We start from the raw sequence: 22,581 nt of genomic DNA, 5'->3' as shown, positions 1-22,581 counted from the left end.
TACTGCAGTTAGTATATCACATGGATCAGTTACTCACCAAATATAAGGTGCAAACCTCACATATCCAGTAGCTGCAATAGCATGGCAAGTGCAGCCTCTAATGCCTCAGTTACCACCCGATTCCAGTTAGTTTCTCATATGTGTGGTACTAACAAGTATTTTCTTGCATATTGCTTTATGCCAGATTCAAAGTGGTGTAAAAAAAGTGTTATTGCCCCTTTTTCTTTTACTGAATGTATCAACCTCAAAAGTATGAAATGCAGTTACAAGTGTTATAAATCCATTTTATGTTTCTCCATTTACCAACCTTGAATGAATGAATTGGCCCTGCTCTGGTATTCAAATTGGCAAAGATCAGGCTGGCTCCATAATATAGAGCACTTTACATCTGGGTTTCCCCCAGGACAGCTCAGATAGTTTCCATGTTTGAGATACTGTACTGCTTCACACAGGCATGCTACCACCAAGCAGACCTTCAAATGCCACAGTGATACCTCCCAGTGGCTGTTAAATACTCAAATACCTGGCACTGGCCCAGATTGCCTTAAAACACATGGGGCCTCATTACGAGTTTGGAGGCAGCCATGCCCTTAAATAGGGCATGGCTGCCTCCAAACTCGGGTCCAGGGTCCGGGTTCCCTGAATGGGGAAATACCGGGCCATTCTGACCTTGGAGGGCCCAGTATTTCCCCTTTTTTTTAGAGAACCCGGACCCGGTACATCCCCATTCCCATTCGGACCCTCATAGGTCTGGATGGGAATGGGGAGAATGCTAACAATGGGCCCGTTAATGTTGGGCCCGTTGTTAGCATGCTGGGCCCCTCGCGGGACCCGCTAAGGACGTCTAGTAAAACCGGGCATCCAGAGCGGGTCCCGCGAGAGGACCTCGTAATGAGGCGATATGGGTTTAACGGCGCTGCAGCTCTACCAGCGCCATTAACCCCATATTGCAAGGGTCCTAATTAGGCCCATGGTATTTAAATTATGTTCTAACAATGGGTCTCATTCGAAGGTAGGAGGTAACCATGCCGCTATTTGCGGCATGGCTACCCCCTTCCCGGGTCCAGGTTCCCTGAATGAGGAATTACCGGGCCATTCTGACCTTGGAGGACCCGATAATTCCTAATTCACGGACCCATCCCATTCCCATTCGAGCCCCCATAGGGCTCCATGGGAATGGGGAGGGTGCTAACAACGGGCCTGTTAATAACGGGCCCGTTGTTAGCACCCTGGTCTTCTAGCGGGACCCGCTAAGGACGTCTGGTAAAACCAGGCATCCAGAGCGGGTCCCGCGAGCGGACCTCGTAATGAGGCGGTATGGGGTTAACGGCACCGGCAGCTCTACCAGCGCCATTAACCCCATATCGCAAGGGTCCTAATGAGGCCCATGGTATTTCAATTATGTTCTAACAACGGGCCTCATTCTGAGGTAGGAGGTAACCATGCCGCTATTTGCGGCATGGCAACCCCCTTACCGGGTACCGGGTCAAGGTTCCTCGAATGAGGAATTACTGGGCCATTCCGACCTTGGAGGACCCGATAATTCCTAATTCACTGACCCATCCCCATTCCCATTAGAGCCCCCATAGGGCTCAATGGGAATTGGGAGGGTGCTAACAACGGGCTGTTAATAACGGGCCCGTTGTTAGCACCCAGGTCTGCTAGCGGGACCCGCTAAGGACGTCTGGTAAAACCAGGCATCCAGAGCGGGTCTCGCGAGCGGACCTCGTAATGAGGCGGTATGGGATTAACGGCACCGGCAGCTCTACCAGCGCCATTAACCCCATATCGCAAGGGTCCTAATGAGGCCCATGGTATTTCAATTATGTTCTAATAATGGGCCTCATTCCAAGGTAGGAGGTAACCATGCCGCTATTTGCGGCATGGCTACCCTCTTACCGGGTACCGGGTCCAGGTTCCTTGAATGAGGAATTACTGGGCCATTCCGACCTTGGAGGACCCGATAATTCCTCATTCACGGAACCCATCCCCATTCCCATTCAAGCCCCCATAGGGCTCAATGGGAATGGGGAGGGTGCTAACAATGGGCTCGTTAATAACGGGCCCGTTATTAGCAGCCTGGTCTGCTAGCGGGACCCACTAAGGGCGCCTGGTTTTACCAGGCACCCTTTGCGGGTCCCGCATGCAGACTCGTAATGGGGTGGTGAGGGGTTGACGGCTCTGGCACCTTTACTGGCACTGTTAACCCCTTACCGCCAACCTCGGAATGAGGCCCAATGTCTTTCTGCAGTTGCCCAGCCCTGTGAAATGTGCTTCTTTTTAATATTCAAGCACATTTCTGGTCATTGTTACCAGTTCAAAGTGATTAGTGATTTGGCAAAATTTCCTTTTCAAAATGATTCCTCTTGAGAGCCCTCTCAAACCTCCATACACATCGAAATCTCCATCCTTTCATGCATGAATAACATCACTTCCCTATGTGTTGTAAAATGCACCATTTGGCACAAGGGGGGCCAAAAATTCCTTGAGAAGGACTGACAAATCCCACATGATTTTTTACTGACAGTATTTCATGTCTTATCAATATTACTTGAACAGTGTGCTTTCAAGAAAAGCTAATTATCTTTTGGAACCATCACTGTTATTAAAATGGAGATATTTGTTCTTTTTGCAGGGCGGGGGCAAGTTTTTGGCAGTGAATAGCCCCAGGAGAAAAACCTCACTCAGGATTTTGCCCCCCTAGAAAATGTTTGTGTGTACTCCTGGTTTAGATGTTTAGCTTCCATATGGAAGTCTTCTTGTTTTTTTAACTTTCTCCAACGCAAAAGAAAATATGTGTATGTTATGTGTTTGATCAAGGTATACAGATTATAAGAATCTCGCCTCAGGATATAATTGTGATCACACTCACTCCTTATGATAATGTCAAACTTTCCAACCTCACCCCCGCGAAACACCCACTCCTCAAGATTCCACAATCTGTGCCCCCGTAACGCCTTCTTTCACCTCTTTCAACCCTATCTTGAGTGAGGAGTTCCTCAAACTACTTTGCAGTCCCCCGTGACCCTTGTCCCACCTCTCTCCTCAAAGAAATCTTCACCTCCACCTGTGCAGGGGAACGGGTGAGGTCCATACCCAATGACTCCCTCACCTGTGGCATCTGCCCAGAACCCTACAAAATAGTGCATGTCAAACCCCATCTAAAGAAAGCATGCCTCGACCCACTACAGCCAAACAATTACAGGCCCACCTCCAACACCCGATTTGTGGTGAAACTCATCAACCACTCTGCATACGCATACTCTCAGCGTAACCTTTTTGTGGAATCCAACAACCTCCTAGACCCCACACAGTCAGGCTTCCGTCGGTGCCACGGAACACAAACCAGAATGATCTCGATCTGGGATGACCTCACATCTCTACAGACTCTGAAGGATGCACAGCGCTTGTTATCCTTGAACTCTCGGCAGCTTTTGACGCCATTAACCACGCAATCCTCCTTGACCGACTTCACTCCTGAGGAATCCGAGATTCAGCACTCAACTGGATTGCCTATTTCCTCAACAACAGACAAAAAAATCACTTTCCTCCCTACGATCCTCTCCACCGCACGCCCAGTGAACACTGGGGTACCTCAAGGCGCCTGACTCTCACCTCTTCTCTTCAACTTCTACATGGCCCCTCTGCCAAAAATCATTTGCTCGCACAACCTCACCTGCTATAACTATGCTGACGACACCCAAATTATCCTGAGAATTCCTAAGTCGAGCTCCGATCCATGACCTGACCTAGCATAGGGCCTCATGACGAGTTTGGAGGCAGCCATGCCCTTAATAAGGGAATGGCTGCCTCCAAACTCGGGTCCGGGTCCATGGTCCCTGAATAGGGAAATACCGGGCCATTCCAACCTTGGAGGACCCGGTATTTCCCCATTCAGGGAACACATCCCCATTCCCATTTGAGCCCCTACAGGGCTCAATGGGAATGGGGAGGGAGCTAACAACGGGCCCATTAATAACGGCCCGTTGTTAGCTTCTTGGTCCCCTCATGGGACCCGCAAAGGACGTCTGGTCTGACCAGACGTCCAGAGCGGCTCACGCAAGGGAACCTCATAATAGGGCGGAATGGATTTAACAGCACCGGCACCTTTACCGGCACCGTTAAACCCATTCCGCCTGGTTCGTAATGAGGCCCAAAGACTTGATGACAAGTAACCACCTCCTTCTGAACCCAGGGAAAACAGAGATCATCGTCTGTGGCAATACAGTTCTACTCCTGCAACCATTCCCATTGCCCCCCTCCCTGGGCATCCCCCCACTTCAACCACAGTCAAGAACCTTGGCTGCACAATGGACTTGGGCCTATCACTGTCCCACCAGATCAATAATGTATCCAAATCCTGTCACTACCACCTTAGGCTTCTGAGACGGATTTTCCCTTACCTCACCTACCCCAACAGACTGGCTACACTTATGTCCATTGTCATGTCCAGACTGGACAATGCAAACTCCATCTACTTGGGTGCACCGCCCTTACCAATTTAACAAATTCCAAAGAGTTCAACATGTGGCTGCCAGACTCATTCTTTCACTGGGACGAAGGGTTCACATCCCACCTGCTCCCCACACCCTTCATTGGATGCCAATTGGACAAAGATACACTTTTAAAATCCTATGCATTACCCACAGCAGTGCACAAGACCGGACTGATGTACCTACAAGAAAAGATCATGCCTTACCTCCCAACACGCACCCTAACGTCAAGCACAGCCCTCATAATAGTGGTTCCAGACTCCAATTCATCCGGGATTGGTGGGTCCGCCGACTCAACCTTGGCACCAACACTGCGGAACCCACTGCCTCCCCACATTCGACACAACCAAGAATACAAGGCTTTCTGTAAAGCACTGAAAACCTGGCTCTTTCCCTCATCCTTGTATGGGACTGACTAGGGCCTCTAAACCCTCTAGAAATGGCCAAAATGTGCCTAGAATGGCATTATCACAGAGAGGTAGGAACAGCCGGGTCATGGAAGCTGGCTAGAATGGCATTATAATGGAAACGTAGGAACAGTCAGGCTAAGGAAGCCTGCTCAAGGGATCAGTCTGCTCTGGGATAGGTAACTGCTGGCATGACTACAATGGCCTAGAAACCCCCCTTGTGCCAACAAGCTGACAATGCCCCCCTGCGCTCCAATCTTAAATGCCCACAACTCCAAACCTGAGACATAACAACACTATTATCGTATGCTATGGCCAGGCCTGATCACTGTCAAATGACCAGATATGCATCGCGCTCTAAGACCAGGAGATGTCTGTCTATTTCTATCAACCTGGAAATGAATACCCTGACTCCAAACTAGAGCCCAAAAGCACCTATGTTCCCTGCCATAATTGAGCTTAAACATTATCTTCCCCTAAGTAAGCACAGTGCTATCACTCCAGGAGATGCCAACCCCTGTCATACCAGCTTATCCGCAACTACTGCGGATAACTACAATCCTAGAGTGTAACAGTTCCTCGTTCAGTCAAATATGATTGAACCTGTTCTTGTTAACCCGTGTCAACCCTCACCTATCTGGGAATTAACACGCAGAGCCACTATCATAGGCTCCACTGTCAGTCAAATACGGTTGGGCCAGTTCTTGTTAATCCTGTGCCAAACTTTAGCTATCTGGGAATTAACACAGAGAGACACTATCACAGAGCCTAATAGCCCTTATGATTCAAACATTATGATTGGGCCGGATCATGTCCCCTGTCGGGTACACAAGGTGGTATCTGATCAAGTCAGGTTACCCCAGCATACCTAGGAATAATGGTGGGTATAACTCTGCTGTGAGCTCTTAGTATTTTGGAGATTGCCAAATTGCAGATGTATCATCAGACAAACTGTTTTTTTTTTGTCATTGAGTATAAGAATTAGCACTCACAGTAGAGGCATTGCCCATTTCCAAAGTCCAACCACTCTCATATGTTGATGCACTACACAAAACCATGGAAAAGGAACAAGCATAATATAGACGACAGTATCTAGAAAAGGTATTACCTCAAAGGGAGGTTAAAGTACAAATGTAAAACAATCGTTGAGCTGTATGGGGCACAAACATGCATCTCACGTCCAGTAACATCGAAGACAAGTGCCCGTAGGTGAAAAGTAACCCTTCAATATTCCTGCTGTGGAAAGTTAGAAAAAAATGCCTCCAGCTTTATTGGGGTTCACAGATATTTTTGGCCTTTTTTTGTGTGGTGTGCTTTTTTCTGTGACCTATCATACCCAAGTTCCCCATATGAAACCAACAAACCTGATCCCCATTCCACCAGAAGGAGGTGCAAGGAAACGCCAAAGCCCCATAACACCTCATGGGCTCAGTCAGTAGGTGTTGGTGGTAGAGCTCCATTTGTGCTGGCTGAAGAGAGGAAGAGAGCTAAAGGCAGGACGCTGAAGCAGAGACTGTGGAGCCGTGGTGGAGCAGCAGGCAGAAGGCTGGTAGCGACTTGGTAAATGCAAACCCAAAAGGTGCCATGTTAAGGTATCCGGTGGAATGAGATAAGGAAGACCAAGCAGGCTGGGGAAGGGAAGGAGCCGAAAGTGACAGAGGCAGGAGAGACGTGCTGAACAGATATGGTTATGAGAAAAATGTCCAAAGGATTGAAGAAGGGGGTTGAAAGGGGTGAGTAAAGTGGGACAGAATGGAGTCAGTTGGGAACCAGAATTGTAATAATCCAAGTTCCCAACTGGGTGGAGAGGGTGCCCAAAAGGATAAAGGTAGTGGTAAGGAGTCAATTGGGGAACCATAATTGTAATATTATAGGTTCCAAAAGGGGTGAAGAAGTTAAGAGTTGAAAGAGACTTGGAGTATCTTAAATGTTTTGAGAGAGGGGCCCAAGAGGTTGAAGGAGTTGGGAGAGTTAAAAGAGATTTGGATTATCCCAAAGGGGTGAAGTAGAGGAGAATAAACAGCTATTGAAAGAACATATTAATGAGGGATGGATAAAGAAAGAACAGAAGATACAGGCAAGTGCAGCAGAGGGTGCAGAGGCAGTGGAGAAGCAAATAAGGAGCAGAGAAACCTCGGGAAGGTGATAAAGGAGGTAACAGAAACAACGGAATGAGGAACGTTGTGTATCCTCCTAAAAGTGAAGGAGGAGGTAGTAGGAGAAACCGAGGAGCTGTGGAGACTAGGATTGAGGGTTTTAGAGCAATGTGGGATCAGAGAAGTGTTAGGTTCTATGTGAAAGTTCTACGTTTTGATGACAGCACATAAAAAAGATCGATTTATATTGGTTGATTTTGTGCAGCCCTCAAAAAGCAGAAATAACATGAATTTGGGGGGTATCACCCCCCGATTTCTCTTTTCGACCATGCTTCCCCACACTGCCTCCTCTCACAGAAAAGAATATTCACTCAATCCCCGACCCCCCCCACACACACACACACACACACACACGCACCAGATACATTCACCCCCTGCCCCTCCCCTTCACAAACATTCCTTTTACATGCACACACAAACACACAGTTACTCACACACTCGCCTCGGTCTCCCGACAGCCCCTGTGCACACTCGGGTGCATCGCAGGAGCTGCCAGTTTGGTCTTTCGGTATCGGTCATTTTTGTAATCGATAAAATAAAATAGATGTATCCACTTAGAACAAATTGTTAAGACAGGGGTGGAGATTAAAAAGGGTACACCCAAGAGGACAAATAACAAATGCAAAGATTTGTGAGGGCAATATATGAGGCTAGATGTCTGGAAGGAGAGAGGCATTAGAGCTGGTAGCTGGAGGAACATAACCCTGACAGAGAGGTAGGAATGGAGGAACCTAGTGAGAACACTCTCAGACATACAGGGCAGTCTCCCGTCATCTGCTGGCAAAAATACATCCTAGAAGGCCTGCCTCTCATTGCACAACTTACAGAATCTACTCACAAGCTCCATGTATGACACTTTGGGGGTAACTCATAGAATTTAGCGCACAAGTGGCGCACGCGTCTGGCGCACAGTGTGCGTGTGCAAATCTCTGGGCAAGCCGCGTGCACTAAAATCCATTTACGCGCACAGCGTATTCATGGATTCCAGCTACCAAAACCAGCCATGGCGCACAGTGGTGCAGCGACCCTGCAGCAGCACCAGTTACACCCCCAAGAACGCCCCTCGCGCAGGGAAAAGCCATCAAAATCCCCAATCCAGCGCAAAGGGCTGCGCTAACCCTGTACCAGCACGGCAAGCGGGGTACGTGTATTACTGGGGTTCGCTGGAAGTTTCACACGCGATTGGCCCTGTGCGAGCGGGGTAAGTGTATTTCAGGGGTGCACGGGAAGTTTCACACGTGATTTCAGCAGGGTACGTGTATTTCAGGGGTGCGCGGGAAGTTTCACACGCGATTTCAGCAGGGTACGTGTATTACAGGGGTGTGCGGGAAGTTTCACACGCGATTTCAGTAGGGTATGTGTATTTCAGGGGTGCGCGGGAAGTTTCAGACGCGATTTCAGCAGGGTACGTGTATTTCAGGGGTGCGCGGGAAGTTTCACACGCGATTCCAGCAGGGTACGTGTATTTCAGGGGTGTGCGGGAAGTTTCACACGCGATTTCAGCAGGGTACGTGTATTACAGGGGTGCGTGGGAAGTTTCACATGCGATTTCAGCAGGGTACGTGTATTTCAGGGGTGCGCGGGAAGTTTCACACGCGATTTCAGCAGGGTACGTGTATTTCAGGGATGTGTGGGAAGTTTCACACGTGATTTCAGCAGGGTACGTGTATTTCAGGGGTGCGCGGGAAGTTTCACACACGGTTTCAGCAGGGTACGTGTATTTCAGGGGTGCGTGGGAAGTTTCACACGCGATTTCAGCAGGGTACGTGTATTTCGGGGGTGCCGGGGAGTCCTACACGTGATTTGGCAGTGTGGGTCCTCCCAGGTGTTCCCTGTACACCCTCCACGGCCCCTGCAGGCAGACCACACCACAGGGGACTACCCTGCACCCCTGGTCATGTCCCACAGGCTGCCCACCCAACATGGGCATGCCCCCCAGCAAAGCCACATGTCTCCTTGCACTACTGATCACCAACTCATGTCCCCTTGCACCCCCACCCCCCAGCAGTGTGGGGCACCTGCCAGCAGGCCCCCACTCATGTCCCCTTGAACCCCCACCCCCCAGCAGTGTGGGGCACCTGCCAGCAGGCCCCCACTCATGTCCCCTTGCACCCCCACCCCCTAGCAGTGTGGGGCACCTGCCAGCAGGCCCCCACTCATGTCCCACTCATGTCCCCTTGCACCCCCACCCCCCAGCAGTGCAGGGCACCTGCCAGCAGGCCCCCACTCATGTCCCACTCATGTCCCCTTGCACCCCACCCCCAGAAGTGCAGGGCACCTGCCAGCAGGCCCCCACTCATGTCCCCTTGCACCCCACCCCCTTGCAGTGCAGGGCACCTGCCAGCAGGCCCCCACTCATGTCCCACTCATGTCCCCTTGCACCCCCACCCCCCAGCAGTGTGGGGCACCTGCCAGCAGGCCCCCACTCATGTCCCCTTGCACCCCCAGCAGTGTGGGGCACCTGCCAGCAGGCCCCCACTCATGTCCCACTCATGTCCCCCTGCCCCACGTCATGACGATCCTCAATCATGGCCCTTATGGCCAGCCTCCCCAGCCCAAAGACCCAACCAAGTATTGCAGCCACCCACATAGAAAATGCAATTACATGATACATCCCCAATGGCAAGTATGTAAATGAACACATGTCCGTCACACGCACACAATGGTTCCAAGTGAATGTGAAAACCCATATCATGACATGCATGAAACCAATGAGATAATACCACACATCGAAGTATGAAGAAAAAAATGTATTAAAAGCAACATGAATGGAATCAAAATCAAACAAACAACAATGGGAATAAAAAAAGAAAAGCTGCATGTCCGTAAAATAATGAAAATCAAGAAATCATAATCCAAAGGAAAGGTGTCCAAAGTCACAGTCCAACAAAGCAAATCCAAGGGGAAAACAAAAGTGAAAACCATTGCTCCATGGGGAAATCCAAAAAAAAAGAGATGAATCCAATAGTGAACTATATACAGATGAACAATCCAGGGTCCATGATCCCAACTGAAGAAATGAAACCTATCAAAAATACTACCTAATGAAAAACTATATACAGAAACGTGGTGCATTGTCGAAGCGCAACCAAAATAAAGAAAAAACCAAAGGAAACCTAACACTATCTAAGTATTTACAAGGGCAGCGGGCTAGTCTGACGGCTCACTTTTGGATGTCCTGGGCCAGGGCATCATCGAACTCCTGCTCAATGTCCAGGAGGCGGTCCTCTTCCATGGCCCCGAGGGTTTGCAGGGATGATGACAACTTGAACTCCATTCCCTGCAACTGGCCTCGAGGCACTCGGCCCGCCTCAGGGCCCTACGCATGAAGTTCTCCGCCCTGACCATCGTGAGCCGTGCCTCTTCCGCCCGCTGCCGCTCCGCATCTATCGCATGGCCCAACCGCTGCCACACGGAAGACACTTCCCGTCCAGGGTCCTCCTGCCCTCCGACCGATGCCTGCCCCCCGGCCGATGCCTGCCCCTCCGATGTTGATGGCCCCGAGCCATCATTGCTCCCACCTACAGCCTGCTCCTGCTGCTGCTGCTGCTGTCCATGTGCCCTGTCCGATGGTGCCTGCACATCCTCCATCTGCTGGTCTCCAGTTGTGGTGTCCACCCCTGCTGGACCGCCAACTCCCGACTGTGGCAGGGATGGGATCTCCACCAAGCTGGCTGTGTTGGTCAGGCCAGGTCCACAGGGGGCCCTGGTGGAATCTGGGCCTGAAGATGGTGTGGAGAACGACTGGCGCATAGCCCCCACAGAGGAGGAGAGGTCTGCCAGAGTGCGCGGCACATGTAGGAACCCTCCGACCAGGGCCCCTCCCAGCAGTGCCACGTCACAACGCTGCTCTTCGTGATGGCGTGCGTTCTCCGCCCAGGAAGAACACACGTCATCACGAATGACACGCGTGCGCAACGCGACACCCATCAGGACGGATCCCATATGGTCGCGGGACCCCTCGTCCGCAGGTAGTGGAGAGGCAGGTGACATGGCATTCTCCCCTACCTGCGGACGGGCCTGGGACGGGGCCTCCCTGCTGGTGCATGATGGTGCAGTCACAGGGTCAAGGACAGCGACATGCACAGGCCCCTCCCTGGTGACCTGTGCTGCCTCCTGACCCTGGCCCTGGACTGCACCACTTGCACCAGTGGTACTACCCCCACCAGGCCCCATGTGCGGCTCAGTAGCGGGCTCCTCCTCCTCTGTGGAGACCACCAACCTGGATGTCTCCACACCGTCTTCCGCCATTGGATGCCCCTGTGGGGGCTCACCCGGCCCTTCCGCCACAGCCGTTGAGGCAGACGCAGCACCATCCCCCTCGCTCCCGGATGATGGTAATTCTTGGGAGGGTGGCTGGGCCTTGAGTCGCCGCCCAGTGGAGGCATCCCCGCCGCTTGGCTCCACAGCGCCATCTCCGCCCTCTTCTTCACTTGACGCTGCGTAGAGGGACACATAGAACACAAGCATCAGGGCACAGTACAAAATACCCTAGACAGGAAGCAATAACACATGAGTGGCACTGTCAAATGTCACTTCCATCCTGTCATTCCACAACACATGGGTGAATGCACACAACACACATGCAGAAACAGTCCGGGCGCCTGCAATCAACATCAACATCCATGTAGAAGGGCCCCTGGAAACCAAGATGTTGCCTTCAAAGTCACATGCATCCATGGTGTTTCAAAGTAACACACACACTTCTCAGGCACACACACACACACACATGTGCACCATACATGTACATGACATCAGCACCCATTCCTCACCCCCCTCCATGTCCAGGAACAGAGACAGCCATGCATTCATGTGTGCATTCCACATAGAGCTCCCCATGTTGCTTTGAGACACATGCACCAACCATGTGGCTCACACATAACTGGTCTCACATGCATGACCATGATGTCCCTGCACACACACACACATCCATACATGGCCTATGTCACACATACAGGCAAGCATCAGACTACCAGCACACTGCAACATGCCCTGTCTCACACAGCAGTGCTTGGCCACTCACAGCTCAACTCCAAACGGGTCTGCCTACGCGTTCCAGGACCCTCATCTGGATGGCACTCAGGCGTGCCCGGCCCCCCTCCGCGAGGTGCCGGGCCTTGTGGAGGGTCCTGGACCTGAAGTCCTCCCAGCGCTTATTGACGTGCTTGATGTTGCGGGTTGCCACCCCCTCCGTGTTGATGGCAACCACTACGTCGTCCCAGATCCTCTCCTGTCCTTCCTTGTTGGCGCATGATGTTCCGAAGAGGGCATCATAATGCCCCAGAACATGTTCCACCAGGATACCAACTTTGGTGGCAGTGAAGCTGGTGGCCCTCTGCCTCTCTGGCTGGGGGCTGCCAGTGGTTCCAGATGGTGTAGTGCCCGACATGGCAACCCCAGAGGCAGGAGTGGATGGGCAACTGGGTCCTGGGGCTGGGCTGTGGAGCGATGGTATCCCAGTCGGGAGTCTTCTGTTCCAGCAGGGGTGGTCACATCAACTGCACCCCTGGCTGATGTGCAGGCATCAAATAGCAGGGCACGTGGGCAGCAGGCAGTCAGGCAGCAGCAGATGGCAGGTGGGAGCGTGCTTGGGGCTCTGGGTGGCAGTGATTCGGCCTTTTGGACAGGAGCGTGGTCTTCCGTGTGTGAATGCGTGGCCAGCTTGATACGGAGTGATTTGGCACGTGAAAAATGTGGACGTCAGCGTGTGATTCGAGGAAAGGCCCCTAGCGCGTAAGCGCGTCAGCACTCATACGTGCTTTCATTGGACCAAAGGCCCTTCAAGCGTAAGCGCCTCTGTGACGTGACACGCGCCGGCGTGCACAGCCGTTTCCCTCGTGACGTTAGCATAGTGGTGCAGCGTGCGTGAAAAACTGCACGTCCGTGTGTGAATGCGTGTAATCCGAGGAAAGGGCCCATGCGCGTAAGTGACGTGACGCGCACGGGCGTTTCCCTCAGCACGGGTTAAAGGTGAGCGGGGGCAGCAGTTCGCTGTACGTGCCTTTCTTGGAGACCGACGTGTGTTGCTGCTTCCTGTTGTTTCGCGCGCTATCACAACTTCACAGCTATCAAGGACGTATCTCTTCTTTTGGCGGGGGTATTGGCTACGCATGTTTTCTGCATCGCGCTAGTCAGACGGTGAGTCGCACATGCTATTTTTCCCACTGCGGGTGCCCCTGTGTATCGCACCCATTTTCGAGGTCATAGTAGCCTGCGTGTCCCACGCGTACGTGTTATTTGTGTTACTGGGTGCCACCGCGTAATGCGGGAGGTTGATTCCACGCACGTAGGCTGCAGGTTTGCTTGCATGGTTTTACTGCAGTTTTGGGGTGCCTGAGCGTTGCGTGACCCGTCACTACATCACCGGGGTACCATACAGAACTTGCAGGTGCAGGGGGGCTGTTAACATCTTGCTTCCTACCCCCTTCACCCCAATTGTCCAGGTCAATTGTGCTGTACACCTCCCATTGGCACTACTCCATCTGTGCCGGCACTACTCCATGGGTGCCTCAGCTGGGCGTACTCCTTGTGGCGGGTGTGGTCGGGGACGTGGCCATGGTGACAGGGAGTAGGAGGACTCCAAGGTGTCCAGGGCGGCCACAGAGGGGGAAGAGGCAGGGGTGCACCACTTGAGTACAATGTTGTGCCATGTATCGGTGCAGTCATGCCACCACCCCCTGTGGTTCCGGGAGATGCAGCTTCTACATCTGGCACTGGCGCCCGTGTGACCCGGCAGTCCGTTCCATTGACTGCCACGGGCCCAAGGGTAGTGGTAGCTGCAGGTGCAGCTGTGGACATCGCCACCCAGGCTCAGGGTCTACCAGCGCAGGCTGCGTTGGCACTTGAGGGGCCCTTGGAAGATTTACAACAAGCCAGGAGGGAAACCGTAGGGGCATGCAGGGCTGCTCTGACCAAGACATGTGTCCCTGGGGCAGTTATGTCATCTGCTGCCCCGAACAGCCGGGTGTTGGCAAGTGCAGGGGCAGATGCACCCGACAACTACCGGTTGTGAGTCTGCCAACCAGGACCGTTGCGGTCAATGACCCTGCCACAGCGGATGTTGCTGTGCAGGGTCCATTAGAGGGCACCCAGCTGCCACTGACACAAGTCAGGCCTTTGGTCGTCCCTCCACCTGCCACTCCCTTGGCTCAATCCACCGAACCCACTGGCCATACTGGTCAGGGCGGCATTAGCCAGCCAGGGTCTGAGCCACAGTCCAAGAGGAGGAAGTTTGCACCTGCAGCACAGGCTGGGACCCCACACACAGCCACGACCTCCTGCTCGTGGACTACGTGCGGGGCCACAGCCATGACATGGTAGTGGGTGCCAATAGTCAGACTACGGCTGCCCACCGTGACATCCACTGGAAGCATGTTGCGGAACATGTCAGTTCATTCAGCCATGAGGTGCGCACGGCGCAAGAGTGCAAAAAGCGTTGGAATGACCTCAAACGCAGCGCTAAGGCTAAGCGTGCCTCAAATTACAACTTGACTCTGGTGACTGGCGGTGGGCCTGCACCAGAGGAGGAAGAGCTCACTCCGCATGAGTCACTCGTTGCGGAGTTCATACCACCTGAATCGGTCGAAGGAGTGGGAGAGATGCTGGACTTTGATGCCCAGTCCAGTGAGTGTTGATGCGTGTTTGTTGAGGATGTGTGTGTTTTACTTGTGGGATGTGTTGTGCATGATTGCCACTACATGTGACGTGTACATGGTTCTGATGTGCAAGTAATGCAATGCTTCCGTGATGCATGTCTGCTCTGCTGGATGGTGGACATGTGGAGCAGACGGGGACTGTCCGCATCACCATTATAGCACCCTACTCACATGCTGGTTACCAGTATACCCCTCCGGTCCATGTTCCAGCTCACTGGCCCTTCTGCATGTGGCGTGGGGTGACCTTCCTCTCAGCCCAGGCACAATGTCATAGCATGACTGACGTGCATGTGTCCTCTTCCTCCATGCGGGTACTCCATGTAGGCATGCTCCCTTACCCCTCCTCTGCCACTCTGCACCCCAGTTCCACCTTTGCACTGGTCTGTAGGTGCACCTACTTATTGGATTGAGAACACACCTCCTGATGAGCCATTATACTATTAAGTGGTGAAACACGTGTAGAGGATTGTAAATGAAGTGAATAAATCATAATAATTGGAGCGCCATTCGAGGTGTTTTGGAATTTCTTTTTCTTCCATGTCGACTGTGGCTCAGTACTGCGCTGCACACATGTTTAGGGTCTGACAATCTGTGTGGGTCACAGGCCTCAGCCTGTTTAATGGCCAATGACTCTGTCAGACTCTTGTAGTGTCTTCTTCACACGTGGGCGGCCGCCAGAGTTTTCATCATGTGTCCTGCTTACTGTCCCATCATCATTTGCAGTGTTGTCACTTGAATCACATTTAGCTGTTGATGCCAGTCAACACTGCCTGTCAATACACAGGTCTATGGTCAGCCTTTTGATACCATGCTAGGCATCCCTGCTTTTGTACTTGGGTGGAGGGGTGCTTTGCTTGTAGATATGCTACCCATTGAATGCACAGTGCACGTGATGCCTGAATTTGACCTTGCACTGCCATCACATTTCCTGACACACACCATGGAGTCCTTGTACATGTAGGTAGTGAGTGACATACACATTTGCTGCACTGCATAGACCCACTTCTATGCAAACTGCCACCTTTCAACAGGTCTGATCACAGAAGCAATTCAAAGTTGACCCAGCATGCATGCCAGGTTCTATTTTGTGTGTCACATGTCTGCCTGATGTGTTTGTTGTCGGTGTGTGTGTGTGTGTTGTGTGCTTCTGACATGTGTAGTGACCTTTTTTCTCTCTATTTTTCAGGTGATGACGCAATGGAGGCGGAGGATGGTGTTGTCATGCCAGACACAGGGTTGTTACCACTACATCAACCCGGCACAAGTGGGGGTCATGGGGTGGTAGGCCACAAAACCCCCCAAGTGCTACAGTCCATCTTGTCTCTGGCTGCCTATGAGTCCAGCCCTGATGACGACTCTGACGTCCATGTCGAGTTGGATGAGCATCAAGTCCATGTGTCAGGGGTGAGTGATTCTGATGTGGACACTCCTCTGTCCGCGACACCTGCACTGAGGGGTCAGACAGTCTTGGTTCCTCCGCCCGTGTTGGATCGGGACGCAGGGTCACCCTCCACACCAGTCACTGATGTACATGGGACATCACGTCAACGGGGGCATGTAGTCGTGCAGCCGTGGGCAGTGCCAACACAGCGAGGACACCCGGTCCGTGGGTCCCGCAGGGGTCAAGCGCAGCAACGCGGTCGCCGCGCGCAACCGCAGTATACTGAGTGGGAGCAAGACATGACTGCCAATTCAGAACGGCAGGGGGCAGCAATGAGAACATCGCTGAGAGCATGGAGCGTGTGGCCCGATCTGTGCCCCCCCCTGCTAGGCAGGTGCTTCTCCAGCAGCAGGCTGCACGGTCCACGGCCTCCTCGCTCAGGCTGGGCATGGCGGCCTCAGACAGGGCACACCGGGCTGAAATGTCCTGCCAGGCCTTGCAGGAGGAACTCCGTGTTACATGTGCTACCTTGCAAGAGGAAGCACGTGTATCATGTGAGGTTCTGCATGCAGACCTACGTCACATCGCCACACAGAACCAGGCTCTCCCGTCCGGCAGACTTGCTGCCGCAGAGGGGCAAGCTGCGGCTAGGCGTGGCCAGGCTATTGTGCCACGTCCTCCTTTCCAGGATGAGCCAGACTCGGACGACCATCTATCTCCGACATAGGTCGGGCTGTGCAGGCAAACCAGGCTTTTGCTAGATGGGTTGTTTCATGATTAATGTGTACATTCATTGCTATGCATTGTGTAGTATGTTTCTTATCTTTACTGTACACGTGCTTGTTGCAATTCCTGCCGTAGATAGTGTGTTCCACACTTTGGATGTGAAAGACAGACTGATGGTGTGATTTCTGATGTACGTCTCTGACATGGTCCAGTAATGAGATGCCTGAAGAGACACACACAGATGACTCTAAAGCATTAATCATGTGTTCATTCCCTTTCTGCAGGGGGATGAGCCTCCAGACCACCTTTGCCAGCAGACATGGCCCATTGGACGTCTGGATTCTGGACACATTTGTTGGTGCCCACATGCACATGTGTGCGCAAGCAGAGGCACAGGGATTGCAGACATACATCCGAGAACTGCGGACATGTTCCAAGGAACTCCAGGCAAGGTAAGCAGCACAGGGGGGCCACAACACAGCAAAGCTTCCACCAGGCCAGTTCCACATGCAGGCTTAGTAGCAGCACTGAGGGTGAGCTTGGATGAATATTGGTGTTGAAGCACACAATACAGCTCAGATGTGTTGGTGGACTGATGGCTAGTTGATTGTAAGGTTGTCCGGGGCACCTGCAGGGGCAGTGGCACATACCCTCCGGTCCACCATGGGCCATTGAGGCACTTGTATCACCCATGCTGCCTTCCGAGACATGGAAAGGAGCAGCTCACAGGGACATACAGCAAGGGACAGACTCGAGTGCAGTGCATTTCATTTCCATGTACATTTTGAAACATGCACTGCCTATTTTTTTACGGTCATGGTGGGACACAACTTTTTCTGAAGTCATACCTTGCTATATGCGTCTGTCTTCTTACCCAGGGAACATTGCATGTTGTGTGAATCGTGACACATTGGTGTTCCATTTGCCACGCACCCACCGGCGCCTGATTTACTGCATTTACTGTGTATGAACCATCACAGGGGGAATGTTACGGATGGGTACGAAGCATCCACACCAGATTGTCTGTTTGTAGAGTAGTTTGTTGCTATGGTGCATATTTGGTGGTGTGTTTGTGTGTTATGGACATGCACAGATTATTAACTGTGGCTCTCTTTGCAGCATTGAAGTGCTCCTGTAACCGGACCTGAGAGTGCGCAGGCAGGAGGCCAGCACTCAAAACCAGAGCTGAGTGTCTTGTTGTTTTTCTTTCAAACTGCTCTACATAGGCTTGCTGGAGGGGTGCACTGTTGCATGGATGAATGTTCAATTTGGTATGTTTTTTTTCCATAATCACCCCGAGTCCTATCCAATTCTAAACCCTGTACCCTCTACCCGGTGTTCCTGCTTCCCGTACCTATCCAACCAATGTTCCCTAACCCTCTTTCCCCGCTGGGGTTGCGGATGCCTGTGTAAGCCCCAAGCTTGCAGGCTCCAAAACCCTAGAGGGGGTGGTTGGTTCATGCCACTCCTGCGCCTGGACTCCAGAAGGCCCTGACAATGATGTACAAGTTTGTCATGATTGTGTATGTGTTAATGCAAGTACTCCATTTTAGTGCATTCCCTACTTTCACGTGTCATTCATACTACCCTCTCCTGCCCCTCATTCCAGTTATCCAGTATGCCAACGGCTGTCCCAACTGCATATCCCTGACCCTCCTTCCCCACCAGGGTCTCAGAGGCCTGTGTGAGTTTGACCTTTCAGGCACCCAGGCCACAGTGGGGTTGGTTGTTTCATGCCACTCCTGTGCCTGTACACGGGAGCTGTGACAGTACACATCCGTTCGTGGTGCATCATTCTATGTTATGTACCACACATGGTTCACATCCTGTTGTGACATTGTTTTACTGTGCTACCTTGGTTGTTACATCATTGTGGTAGTACTTGGACTTTGTGAGGTACTGCTACTTCAATTATCTACTGGAGGCTGTTCTGGTTCATTTTTCTGCCTTGGATTTTGTGTCTTTGCAAATGAAGGTGGATTCTGAGGGTGCAGGCAACTTTTGACACACAAGGTGGGAGATGGAGACGAAGGGGAATGGTGATCCTGTGGCCAGGTGAAATTGAGGGTTGAAGGCTCCATGACCCAGGTGCAGTTGTTCATTGGGTCATGGTCATTTGTGAGGGAGGGGGGTGTTTTGTTGTTGATAGTTGCCTTGCCCTGCAGTGTGATGGGAACCCTGACATTGTAATTGTGGTATCCTATGTACATGATGTGTTCTGCTGATCAATGCATGTTCATGTGTTGTATTTACCTTTCAGGTGTGAGGGGATAGTTGTGGTTTGACATGCTGGGGTGTACACATGGTGAATGTTCACATGTGATGTGTAGAGGACACTGATGGTCAATTGATTGCACATGCATATGTTGAGTGCATGTCCTTGCTGACCCGCACACTCGCACTATGATGCACTACATGTACAACCACCCTTCGATATCCACATGTACACTCTGTTTGCCTTCTGCTGCCCACTGTGTCCCTGCAGCACATGTTCTGTGACCAATTATGGATCCTTTACATGCCTATTTTGCTTTTTGATGTGGTTTGTCGCTTAGATGTGATGCTCAGGGTGTGCATCACACACACTGGCTTTTCACTGTGCTGTGCGCTGAGCAGTGTGTTGCAGGAGTTGGACACAGCACACAGAAGCTGCAGTGTTGATTTTGCAATGCACAATGTGCATGTAGACAGGCATTCTTTGTTATGTTGCGGCTACTACGTTTGTGATGCATTTGGGAATGACTTATTTTGGGTGGGAGGTTGTTGGTCAGTCGTTTCATCTGATTCCATGTCAGGCATCATTGTCTGGTGCCAATTTACATTTTTCACATGGCAATGTGTACTTTATTGGTACTGTGTTGGTGTATGGCTATTGCTTGCCATGTCATGTTGTGGTTTGGGAGGGTTTGAGTGACATAACAGTGATGGTTATGGCCTGTTTTGCAGGTGTGTGTGATTCACACCTTGCATATCAGGGTCAGCCGCTTCTCGAAGCAACAAGCTGGGTTAGATCTCTCTCTGCGGCAGGGGCCTCCCTCTGGAACGGCCTTCCTGCCTCCCTGTAACTTGAGGAGAACCATCTCCACTTCAGGAAGCACCTCAACACCTTCCTCTTTGCTTCTGCTTTCTCTCTCCCTCTCCCTTGCTAATTTCTTCACTGAAACTGCACTGAATCTGCAACTGGGCCACTCTCACCGACCTCGGTCCCTGGCCCAGCCACTCTCCACTTGCACTGCCTCCCTGGCAACCCCTGCACTGCGGGACTGTCTCTGTATCCCTACAGCCCCCCCTTCCCAGCACTTGTCTGCACTTACCTTTGCACTTGCCACCAGCTGGCCTATTTATTTATTTTTTATTCTACTTACCCTGTACTGCACTCCCCCCCTCCCCTTCCCCTTGCACTTTTCCCTTCCACCTACCCGTGCACTTGCGCAATCTAAATGACACCTGGCCTAGTAGGATCGTTGTCTGACTTCCCTTGTTCCCCCCTCCCTGCCTCGTTGCGCCTTGCAACACTTGTGTATAGGTGCGTTACAAATGCCATATCATATCATATCATATATCATATGTGTGCCTTTTGGTCACACAGGATAGCTTGTGTTTAAGTAGCTAGGGATGCACACAATGTGGCACTTCCATGGCAACAATCTCAGGGTGGTAAGGTTGTGACAGTTGACTGTCTCTTTATCATCATCGATTGTCACCTGGTATGTGCCAGGCCTGTGTGCACTCCGCAGGGGTGGGAGTTTAGGTGAAAAATGTGGCCACAAGCTGGGTACAGGCTTCCTTGCCACGTGCCCTATCCCCTCCCATGGGCAGCACCTGTGCCTGTGGTTGGAGATGTGGGGGCACCACCATGTCCACCCGTACGCCCTGCCGTGTTGCAACATTGTGCAGGACTCATGCTGCCACAATGATCCTGCACACTACTGGGGGTGCATAGAGTAGCTGCCCGCCATAGCGGTCAAGGGAGCGGCAGCGTGACTTGAGCACTCCGAATGTGCGCTCCACTATGGCCCTGGTTGCAATATGGGCCGCGTTGTATCTTACCTGGGGTGGTGTGGTGGGGTTCCGGATTGGCGTCATCATGTGGTTGCTCAGAGGGCAGGCACTGTCCCCTAGGGAGGTGATAATAGTTGAGATTATTAGGGTTTGGGTATTTGTCTGTGTGTGTGACTTGCATGCATGTGCACAGACATTTGTACTCACCTAGGAGCCATGTGTCACAATGCTGCCCAGCTTCCAGGGCCCGGCTCAGGGCGGACATTCTGTATATGAAACTGTCATGGGTGGAGCCAGGGTATTTTGCATAGACAGAGGTGATGACTCCCTTTGCATCGCCTACCACCTGTACGTTGATGGAATGCCAGTGCTTGCGGTTTCGGTAGATGTGCTCAGTGGCCCTAGGTGGACGTAGGGCCACATGGGTGCAATCTATGGCACCGAGCACTTTGGGGAAGTGTGCCACCCTGTAAAAATCCAGGACCAGGGCCTGCCTTTCTGCGGGTGTTCTGGGCATGTATATGTGCCTGCGGACTGAGGGGCGCGCTGTCATGATTGCCAAGACCTGGTGTAGGCAGTATGACTGCGTGGCCTGTGAGACCCCCCCCACTATGGCAGTGGTCCGCTGAAATGACCCAGTGGCCAAAAAATGCAGGACATTGAGCACCTTCTCCAAGGGGCTCAATGCTTGGGGGCAAAGGGTGGGGGATGTAAGGTCATCTTCCCACTCCCTGACCAGGTCTAGGATGATGTGGGGTGGAAACCTATACCTGCCGTAGACCTGGTCGTCAGGCATCCCAAAAAGGCTTGTCCGTGGTGAGAAAATGTGTGCCCTGGCTATTCTCCTCCTCCTGCGGTGTCCCACGATCAGTGCTGCGACAAATGGGGCATTCATCGTAGCTGTATATACGTGTTTGTAGTTTGCGCGCACTTTTATACTGTGCACGGGGACGCTTCCGCCTGCCTTCGTGTGGCGGACGCGTTGACGCCTGTGCGTGTCTTTTGCCATGCGCGGGTTTCCCGTATTCGAATCCATGAATACGGGTTGTTCGCGTGCGTGTGGGCATTCCGTGTAGTTCCCTGCAGTACTTCCCCAGTTACGCCTTCTTTTTCACGCGTTTTCCCCATTCCGCGTGTTACGCCCACTGTTCCGCCCACTTTTGTTGTGTGCGCCGCGCTATGTGCGCTTTTGCTGTGCGCGTAGTGCACGCCGTTTGATGACGTGTGTGCCTGTGTGCGACATGCATGGATTTGGCGCACGACCAGCGGGAAACTAGCACTGCGCCTTCCTTGTATCGCACGCGTGCATGTGCGCTTGATTTCTCACGCTTGCGCCTCCTTGCACCTGCTTGCGCTGGGATTTTCGGCGCACGTTTGTTCCATGAATCGACCCCCTTGAGTCAAGCAGAAAAGACCCATAGAACTGTGGGAAATAGAGTGCCCGAACCATTAATCCAGAGACAGAGAAATTCAAGAGAAGAGTCGCGAAGTACGGTAGAAAATAGTGTGCGGAAAACCCTTAAAACCTGGGACTGTGAACCTACAAACATTTTGTGGATTGCTGGGGGACATCCAGCCCCTAGAGTACTGTACGAAATGTTGGAGTACTTTCTTTCAAGAGAAACACTTTTATTTGGGTACGCTTTCCCAGAGCACTACCTCACTATTGAGTAGACCCAGCATGACCACGTTTAGTTCAGCTCATATGCCATGTGTTTTTTTGGGCCATACCTATGCACATTTATTAATACAACTCTGTGT

This window comes from Ambystoma mexicanum, chromosome 4q (assembly GCF_040938575.1).
Source record: "Ambystoma mexicanum isolate Mex_15411 chromosome 4q, UKY_AmexF1_1, whole genome shotgun sequence".
In the NCBI taxonomy this organism is placed as follows: Eukaryota; Metazoa; Chordata; class Amphibia; order Caudata; family Ambystomatidae; genus Ambystoma; species Ambystoma mexicanum.
The sequence above is the reverse complement of the archived record's forward strand: the minus strand, read 5'-3'. Positions refer to the sequence as shown.